The sequence below is a fragment of the Saccostrea echinata genome, unplaced genomic scaffold, assembly GCF_033153115.1.
Source record: "Saccostrea echinata isolate AGI-Se365-2 ecotype Australia unplaced genomic scaffold, CSIRO_AGI_Sech_v1 ptg000030l, whole genome shotgun sequence".
Lineage (NCBI taxonomy): Eukaryota > Metazoa > Mollusca > Bivalvia > Ostreida > Ostreidae > Saccostrea > Saccostrea echinata.
In genome coordinates, this window is record NW_026889779.1 from 25294077 (window position 1) to 25304322 (window position 10246).

Here is a 10246-nt window from a genome sequence, read left to right on the forward strand (position 1 = left end):
TTTAAATCATGTTTGTTATATGACCCTTGACTAAATGGACTTCAAAAATTTCTCGGAAAGATGCGAATGCTGTGTAATAAAAGTGTATTTTAAAGTAAAGTGGGTCTTTGCTCCATGTTTTTGTTAACCAAAAAATGTATATTTTTACGCAAACATTGAGAATAAACGAGCTCCACTCATATCGAAAAAGTGTGTTATAGCAGGGCTCTAATTGGCGACTAATTTAGTCGCCATGGCGCCTAAAAATTTTTGATTGGCGCCTAAAGATTTTCCATAAGTCGCCAAATTGGCGACCATTTTAAATTGACTTGGCGATCGTCGGATTCCGGAAATTTTAACATTTTTAACAATTTTTCTGAAAAAGTGAAAAGAAATTTAAAAGAAGAGGAAACTATTTTTAACAATGGACATGTCGTGTTTTCTTAGTCACATCAATGGTCTCTATATTGATTACGATTACATGTAACTTTTAAAGTTGGCGCCTTAAAAAAAATTGCCTGGCGACTAAAAAATTTGCGTTGGCGACTGAATTTTTTTGATAAGGCGCCAGCTGGCGCCTAAATTTTAGAGGCCACTTAGAGGCCTGTATAGTATGAGAATATGATCCTTTTTGCCCTCTCTATTGTGTGCAAGCTAATTCATAGGCAAATAATTTCAATCTTTGTGAGATATTTACAAATTGTGGAGATTTTACATAAAGTATACTTTAATTTTAGATGAAATATCACAGAAAATTTTGTTATAATTGAGATTTAATTTTTCACCTTCATGTTTGTCGCACTATAGGCATTGCGCTCGCCTTATTCGCCCATCTTCTTTATTTCCTATATAAAAAACACTGCTTGTAGGGAAGTGAAATATAAAATGATTAACAACTTTAACGATTGACTTACCTGCACTCTTTCAGTAAACGATATTTTGGTATGCAAATAATTGTTTTGTTCATAGCAAAATTTCTTGCATCTACCTGAATATTAGAATTTGCAAAATGTAAATAAATTATAGTATCGTTGTATAGATTCTTCCTTAACCTTTAGTTTCCCTCAATTGAAATTACCCATCATTCAACCATGAATAAACAGCTGGAGAATTCCAAACTAGAAGTTAGGGTTGAGAGGATATTGCTTGCCGCTGATGCACTAGCATGAACTTAGTCTTACCCAAAAAATTAGTCGAATGACAAGGAATTGTATATTCAGGGAAATTTAAACTGTTGGTGTTGTGCACTCAAAAATGTTATATTCTACGAAAAGAAAATACTGTAATTATCACATTTTTTTTCTTTTTATCTTATGTGCAGTATGTATTTATTCTATATTACATAGAGATACATACAAAGTGAGGATATAGTTTTCAACCTTTTTCGTACATTAACAAAACAGCTGATTGCAAATTATTCTTTTAGTCTGGCCAATTAGCTTGATTGGTTTATTTCTTCGTAAATAATACAACATATTAATGATACCCCTTACCCTTTCAAGAAAATACAAAAAACCTCAACAAGACAAAGCATTAAAAATTAAACATGATTATACTTATAAGAAAATACATGTACAGAGATGAAAAAATAGAAAACTTTCTTCCATCAGATGCTTTTTAACTTTTTAACCTGCCTATAAGTAGTACAAGAAACTTTAGTTAGGACTTCATTATACACAAATCTGTAAGGTCGCCCGCGTAGCGCAGTGGTTAGAAGTTTACTCTAGAGTCGCAAAGTAGGTAACAACATTGTCTGTTTGTAAGGCTCATTATTAGTCCCCTACCAGTGAAACCGTAGGGACTATAGGTTTCCTCTGAGTCTGTCCGTCTGTATGTCTGTCTGTCTAGCTGTCCGCCCGTCTGTCTAGCTGTCCCTCTGTCTGTCTGTCGGTCTGTCCCACTTGGTTTTCCGCATTTTTTCCCTAAACGCTTGCAGATACTGAGCTGATTTTTCGTATGTGAGTGTATCTTGATGAGTTACAGATCAAGTTTGCATTTTGTTCCGCTTCATCGATTTTTGACGGGTATACAGCCTTTTCAATTTTTAAGGATTTTCCACAATTTTCTTCTAAACGCTTGCATATTGAGCAGATTTTTGGTATGTGAATTAACCATGATTAGTTATAGATCAAATTTGCATTTCGTTTGGCTTCAATGATTTTTGACGGAATTATGACATTTTCAATTTTTAACGGGAACCAGATTTGCCGGTAGGGGACTAGTATTGCTAATGCAATACTCTCAAAATGCTTGTTTTAATTATATTTTAGAAGAACTGGGATTTAATTCTACAAGTGGAAATCCAACTTACTACCATAACTCTCTTTCTAAGGAGGAAATACTTCAAAATCAAATGTCAGTTTTGAATATTTTAAATATTCCCAACAACCAAAATGAATTTGAATTACAATATTTATATTGGATTCCGAAACTTCATAAAATCCTTACAAACAAAGATACTTTGAGGGTTCCAGTTAATGTTCTACCAAACCTCTTTCTTTACTCCTCACTAAAATATTAACAGCAGTGAAGGAGAAACTTCAGGGTACTGTGCAACAATATATTCGAGAAGCAATGTAAATCAGATGTGGCTGCTTAAAAATTCCAATGAACTTTTGGAAAATTTGAAATCACAAAACTTAACCAAAATCAATAACAAAAACTTACGACTTTTCAACTCCGTATACAACCATTCCCTACGACAAATTAAAGTCCAGACTTTTGATATCATTGACAGCTGCTTTTTCGATAAAAATGGAACTCGCAAATTTACTTACCTTGTCATCGGTCATTTGCAATTTTATTTTGTTAAAAATCATTCTGATTGTACACATAAGTACTCCGAAGTTGATATTAAAAAGATGCTTGAGTTTCTGATTGACAATATCTATACCAGGTCTTCCAACAATCAGTTGGAATTCCCATGGGTACCAATTGCGCCCCCTATTCGTAGTCCTATTTTTTGAATTCATATGAAGCAAAATTTATTCAAAATCTTATACATGAGAAAAAGAAAATCTTGCTGTGGCCTTCAACTCGACATTTTGATATATCGACGACGTATCATCAATTAACAATAGTAATTTCCATTCATATGTCGACACGATATATCCCAGTGAGCTTGAAATAAAGGATACCACAGAGTCTGACACATCTGTTTCATATTTGGATATTTTACTAGAAAAAGACATTAATGGTAATCTAGCAACAAATATTTATAATGTACGTGATGACTTTAACTTTTCAATTGTCAACTTCCCTTACTAATGCAGCAATATACCTTTATCTCCTGCTTATGTAGTGTATATCTCTCAGTTGATTCGATATGCAAGAGCATGCTCTACGTATGAACAATTTCTAAACCGAGTTAAGTTATTGACAAACAAGTTGATGAAACAAGAATATCAGCAATCTCGTTTAAATTCGTCATTTCGTAAGTTTTTTGGTCGATACAATGACCTTGTCAGCAAATACAATTTATCATTAAGTCAAATGCTGACTGGCGTTTTTCATACTTATTGTTAGGCCATTTTTTACATACGGAATTGTCGATGGATTTTTCTGTTATTACCCAATCATGACAAGGAGCACACGGCGGGTGTGAACGGTCGGCAGGGGGTGCTCAGTCCTCCATGGCACCTGATCCCACCTCTGTTTTTGAAAGCCCGTGTTTGCTCTGCTCCGAATTTTTATTGTTTTAATGGATTTTGAGCTTAGGCCAACAATATTTTTTTGCTTGGTGTACTCCGACCGACCCATCAAAATTGCCCCTAGCCGATCATTTTTTTAATACTTTAATTTTTATTTTATTTATTTTTTTTTCGTTTATAGAAAAATACAGATTGTCTGACTTGCTTTAAAATTTTAGTATCCATATGTCTGTTTTGGTTTTTGCTGCATTTTACAAACATACAAACTATGTTGATGACGTTTAGGTAAGAGTCGTGGAGGAATAAATGTGTAAATCTGTGATTTTCGTAACATTTATCATTGTGTTTGATAATCCCTAAAATAAAAAAAACCCCATCTACCTACCAACCTTGAAAATATGGGTCGGAGTACATCCAAAAAAAAATTTTAATGGTGGCCTTAAATACTGATCGTTATCTCCATATTTCAAGGAGACCGCTCGGACATCTAGGAAAGTAAAAAATCTTGCTTTCGGAATTCCCGCGGTGCTGTCAAATACACGGTCAATGAGAATGAAAGTTAGACACAATTATTTGGACATTAGTTTTATTAGAGGATCGTTACAGATACACATTGTAATTAATTAATTTTACTTATTGACCGTGTAGTGTAGGAGAGCGCCGCGAGAATTCCATTGGCATCGAAAGCAGTTTTTTGACTTGCCTAGCTGGCCGGGCTGTCTAGCACGCTGTACCTGTACTGCTAGGAGACAGATTCCGTAGGTCGAGAGTTCAATCCCGGGTTGGGGCGGAAGGGGGTATCCTAATAAAAGTGAATTTCTTTATGCTTTGTATATTAATTCACTTAGGTCAGTTATGTTAGTTTAAGAGTTATTGGAAAATGTGCTTTATAAATAAAATTAATTCATTACAATATGTATCGGTTTGTTTGTTTGTATGTTGTTTAACGGTTTGTTTGTTTGTATGTTGTTTAACGTCCCTCTCAAGAATTTTTCACTCATATGGAGACGCCACCACTTGCCGGTGGAGAGCTACAAATTCTGACCTATACTCGGCACTTACGGCCATTGAGCAGTGAGGGATCTTTTTCGTGCCAACACCTACTGTGACACGGGACCTCGGTTTATACGGTCCCATCCGAAGGACCGGTCTCCACGTCCCACAGTGGGATTCGAACCCGCGACGTAAGGATCAACTCCTTACTTCGCGACTCTAGAGCAGACGCTCTAACCACTGCGCCACGCGGGCGACAATATGTATCCGTAACGATTCTCTAATAAAACTAATGTCCAAATAACTGTATCTCACTTCCATTCTCAATAACCGTGTAGTGTAGGAGAATTCCATCGGCATCGAAAGCAAGCTTTTTGACTTGTCTAGATGGCCGCAGGCAATTTCAGTTTGGGGGGCACAACCATACATTTTCAGATTTTCAGTTGGGGGGCACTATCGACTACCAAAAATTCCTTGACAAGCAAAAAAAAAAAAGGTCATCAGACGTTATTATTGAGGGGGCATAACTATATAGTAGCTATGTTTTCTGTAGTATTCTATACATCGGCAAAATTAGGGGGGGGGGCAGTCTAGCATGCTGTTCAATGCGTATCTTAATTTTTTTTTTTTTTTTTTTTTTTTTTTTGCTTAATATCCTTTTTCCTCAGAATATTACATTAAATGAAATGAAAGTAGATTCCTCTTTCTACATGAATTATTACAGTCATGCAAAATTCTTTACATTTCTTTACAAATAAATTCTCATAAAACCGGCCACCCCTGAAAATCGAACACCGTTCACTTTTCCAAGAACAAAATGTAAGAAACATAGGTAAGTTCCCCTTATTATACTGGCCACTTTTTGATTGCAAGAATTATAACTGTCATTGTTCAGAGGGTGTGTTTCCGTTTTGCACACATTTGATAATTAGCTATAGAACAATAGGTGTGAAATATGTTTTGATAGCAATTATAGTCTGATCTCCGTCTGAGATTTACCTGGAATTACCTGTATTTTTACCAATGCACTATAATATATATTCAAAAGAATAACTTTTGAAAATTTAACTTTAACTAATTTAACTAATTTAACCAACCCAAATGAGGATGAAGTTGATAATTTACACAAATATCCTTACATGTGTATCGCAGTTCCACCTGTTTTTTTTTTTTTTTTTTTTTTTTTTTTTTTTTTAGTTATTATTTCATAAAAATAAAATGAATGTCTTGAGTAAATGAATTCAATCTTGATTGTAATAAAGAGAGAGAGAGAGATAATCATATGAATATAATTATAGTTTTCACCAGTAATTTTTGATAATTATATATTTTTAATGTTTTAATATAGTTTTTTTTCTTTTTATGAAATTACAGAAATAAATCAAAATATCAAATGCAAAATTTAATCATTTTTTTTTTCTTCCTATTCTTTCCGTAGATTCTCTTTCTCCAAATTCACAAATATGATATAGACTATAGCAATTAAGTAATTATCTTACCTGGACAAATTCCCGTTTTGCACACATTTTTTCAATACCTGAAATTCAAATGTGTGTAAAACGGGAACAAACCGTTCAGAGTGGTAGTAATGACCGGCCAGATCGAGGTGTAAAAAATACGAACCAGAGGTCAGAGGTGTGAAAAACTGCAAACGGCCTCTTAGGGTTTCCTATAATTGTTTACCTGTGTTGTGAGGGAGTAGTCATCATGCCAGACTGCGTAAATGACCGGTCTTAGTTGTGTACATATGATTAAGCTTCATGAATTTATAAAATATCAAACAACTGTTGAATTAATAAAATATCAAACACAAAATATCGCATGGCCATGTTGCATCAATTTTTTAAAATAGACATAAGTGGCCTTAGAATTGGACACTGAAAAAAGACAAAAGTTGAGGGGAAAAAAATCAGTAATGTTTATCAAACTATACATCTCAGGATTAAAAGAACAGAAAATGTTTATATTATTTACTTTTCACTAAAGTACAAATTTAATATCGACGTAAGCGATAGGCATATACATGTAGAAAGTTTAGGTATGAAGATGTTTTTTTTCTAAATGATTAATAAAGTACCTTTTCATATTTTTTTTGGTTCTTATTTTAGAATTTATCTTTAAGAAATCAACAGGAATATTGAAATTATCCTTACTAACAGAATAATTTTCATGAATTTTTAGACCTTTGGTATACATTAGGTACCTGCCGGTAATAATCACGTGTTGACCGACAATCATGTGAGATGCCAATTTTATACATTTCCTGGTATCTGGCAGATAATTCCACATGCACTGATACAGCTTGTATAATTTTCCAAGTAAATCATACTAAAAATTGCTTAGCTTGAAAAGTTGTTTGTATAATGTTTATTACAACATAAGCCATGGATAAACACAATATTAATACTGTAATTCTGCAAGAACTGTAAATCTGCAATTCTTCAATATACAGCTTGTATAATTTTCCGAGTAAATCATACTAAAAATTGCTTGGTTTGAAAAGTTGTTTGTATAATGTTTATTACAACATTAGCCATAAACACTATATTAACACTGTAATTCTGCAAAAACTGTAAATCTGCAATTCTTCAATATGCTAATTCTCGGTAAACCGGCCACCCCTCCCGGCCACTTAATTCAGTCAGTGTAACGTGGAATTTTGACCCGTGTTGAAAATTGACCCGGGGTTCAATTTTCAATGTTGAATATTGAAACAGGGGTAACTTTTCAACGTTGAAAATTGAGACCAAAAGTCGTGGAATTTATACCCGGGGTCAGTTTTCAAAATCTTGGTAATTTATTTTTTCGGCACTTATGATATAAAAGCGTTGAAAATTGACCCTGTTCAATATTGACCCCAAACTACAACGTTTCGCTCTGTGTTCGATCTGTAAGTTTGTTATACATGATAATATATATATGTAACTACTAATATATTTATCAGTTACAGAATTTAAATTTCTTATATCATAATAATAAGATCGGACTGTTCAAAGTCAGGAAACCTATAAATAGCATCTTGAAAATACAGTTGTTGTTCAGTACACCTTATATCTTACTTCATGGTCATGTTTGACAAAAGTTATTAAAGATGAACTACAAATTATACTAGAATGTCCATCTAAAGGACCCCTCTCCTCGCCTTTCAAGTGTTATGATATAGAGCTCATTGTTAACTGCCGCCTAGGATAAAAAAAAGGGTTTATTTTTTTCCTAATATTGGACAAGATTTTTTTTTTCCTGTATCGATTATACAGCTGTATATGCACATAGGACAATGGAACAGCAAAATTGTACGACAAAAATAACCAGTTTAGCAGTATTTTCCTGTTATTTGATACATAAATTTTAATCAATTGATTGCGAAATAGATTTGTAAAACAGCAGAATTCATATTCCTGCATAACATTATTTACCTACACATTTCAAGGATATTTAGTTAGCAATCTGCTAGAAAAACTTGGTTTTAATTCTTTTTTTTTTCGGAAATCCAACTTGTACTCCAAGGTTCACCCTCTAAGGATGAAGTTTCTCAAAATCACGCTTCAGGCTTTAAATGGTCTAAACATTCCAGTCAACGAAAGTGAATTCGATTTATCCTATCTATGCTGGATTCTTAAACTTCAGGTGATATCACTTATTCGAATAGGTGATATCATCTATTCAAATTATTTGTGAAATAACAACTGCTCCCAAGACTATATATGTACTGCATACGTTTACTCTATACAGGAAGTAAAAAGTCAGTCTCTTTGTTCATAAATAATTATAAACAGAAAGAAAGTATCAATAAATATATCAAAACTGACTGGAAGTAATATAACTTCACAGGGATCGAAAACATATGGTTTTGTAAAATGTCTCGGACTAAAACACAGGGGAAAAGGTAACTCGAATTTTCTTAAGGACTTGATGGATTAAAATTTATTTTTTTAATATGTAAATTGGGGTTTTCTATGATTTTTGGTGTACGTATATATTGTAACTTACATACAGTGCCCCTACTCTTCTTTGTGATATAAAAGATCTTACAGCAAAACTACAGTTTCAATGTAATGCAGAAATAGTAAAGGCTATGGCTCAAATTAAGTATAAAAAGTCCATTAAAAAACATTATAATCTTTCTTGAAAAGTTTGTTCGAGAGTAATAAAATCAATTTCATCAATTCTGAATCACTGCTATGGAAATAAAATTGCTCTTTGAAAGCCTTTTAAAATGTCATCCTTTACTTTGCATTGAAGCTAGATAGTCTTGAGGAAGGGAGCATTCATTATTTAATGTTGTAAGAAATACAAATAAGTGATATGACCTATTCGAATGGGTGATATCACCAATTCAAAATGAATAGGTGATATCATCAATTCGAATAGGATATATCACCTATTCATTTCCAATAGGTGATATCACCTATTCATTTCCAATAGGTGATATCACCTATTCAATTTGATTTAGTGATATCACCTATTGGAATAGGTGATATCACCTATTCAAATAGATGATATCACTAAATGGCAATTAAAACCAAAGCGGCACCTCATAATGTAGTCTTTGGAGATCCTGTCTTCCAACAGTCTGTTGGAATTTCGTTGGGATCTAATCGTGCTCCTTTATTAGCGGACCTGTTTTTATAATCCTATGAAGCAGACTTTATTCAAGTACTTCTACTTAAGAACAAGAAAAATCCTGCTATGGAAGAACAAGGTACGGTTTCAGTACAATCTTGCCCTGTGTTTTTCTTAAAAATAAAAGTGATGTAAAAAATTAAAACTCATGCTTTTTGAATTATTGAAATTCCATGCAGAAAGATCATACAAATCTTTTTTCTCACATGACCTTCCAAATGCTAATTGTGACGTCATAAACTTGTGCATTTCCCGTATTTTCTTAAAAAGTTGCAGAAGACATCAATTTTCAATGGAATTCTCTTTCAGATAATATTGTCCACAGGCATCGCCCACAAAGATTTTGAGATATGTGATTTTTCAAAGAATTTTACACAACATATCTAAAAATTAACGTGGGCGACGTCTGTGGACACTATTTTCTTAAGGAAAATAACCCTTGAAATGGGTCATTTTGAGGCATTTTCTGTTTAAAATAGAGAAATGCATCAGATTAATGATGTCATATATCCAGAATGGTACTCCATCATGCTATATTCTTTCCTGATTTATTACAGTCATATACTCAACTAATATTTAAGCCAGTTTCAAAACTTTTTGAAAACATCAAATTTTTAGGGCACAATAAAGCTAAAACCATACCTTCTTCTTTAACTCCATATTCAGATAAATATCGATGACGGTTCATCAATTTACAATAATTACTTTCATTCATGTATTGACTCGATATATTCCAATGAAATCGAAATAAAAGACACCAAAGAATATGCGCAAAATCTTTTTCATATTTGGGTGTCTTACTGACTAGAGACGATAATGACCAACTAACAACTAAACTGAATGAAAACGAGATGACTTCTACATTCCCATGAAATGTTAATGTTAAAGAGTCCAATAAAACAATACAAACTTTGAGCAGAGCAAACTTTTAAAACGTCAGAGGTGGGATCAGATGCCATGGAGGAGTAAGCTTTCGCTGTCGAGAGGTCACACCCACCGCG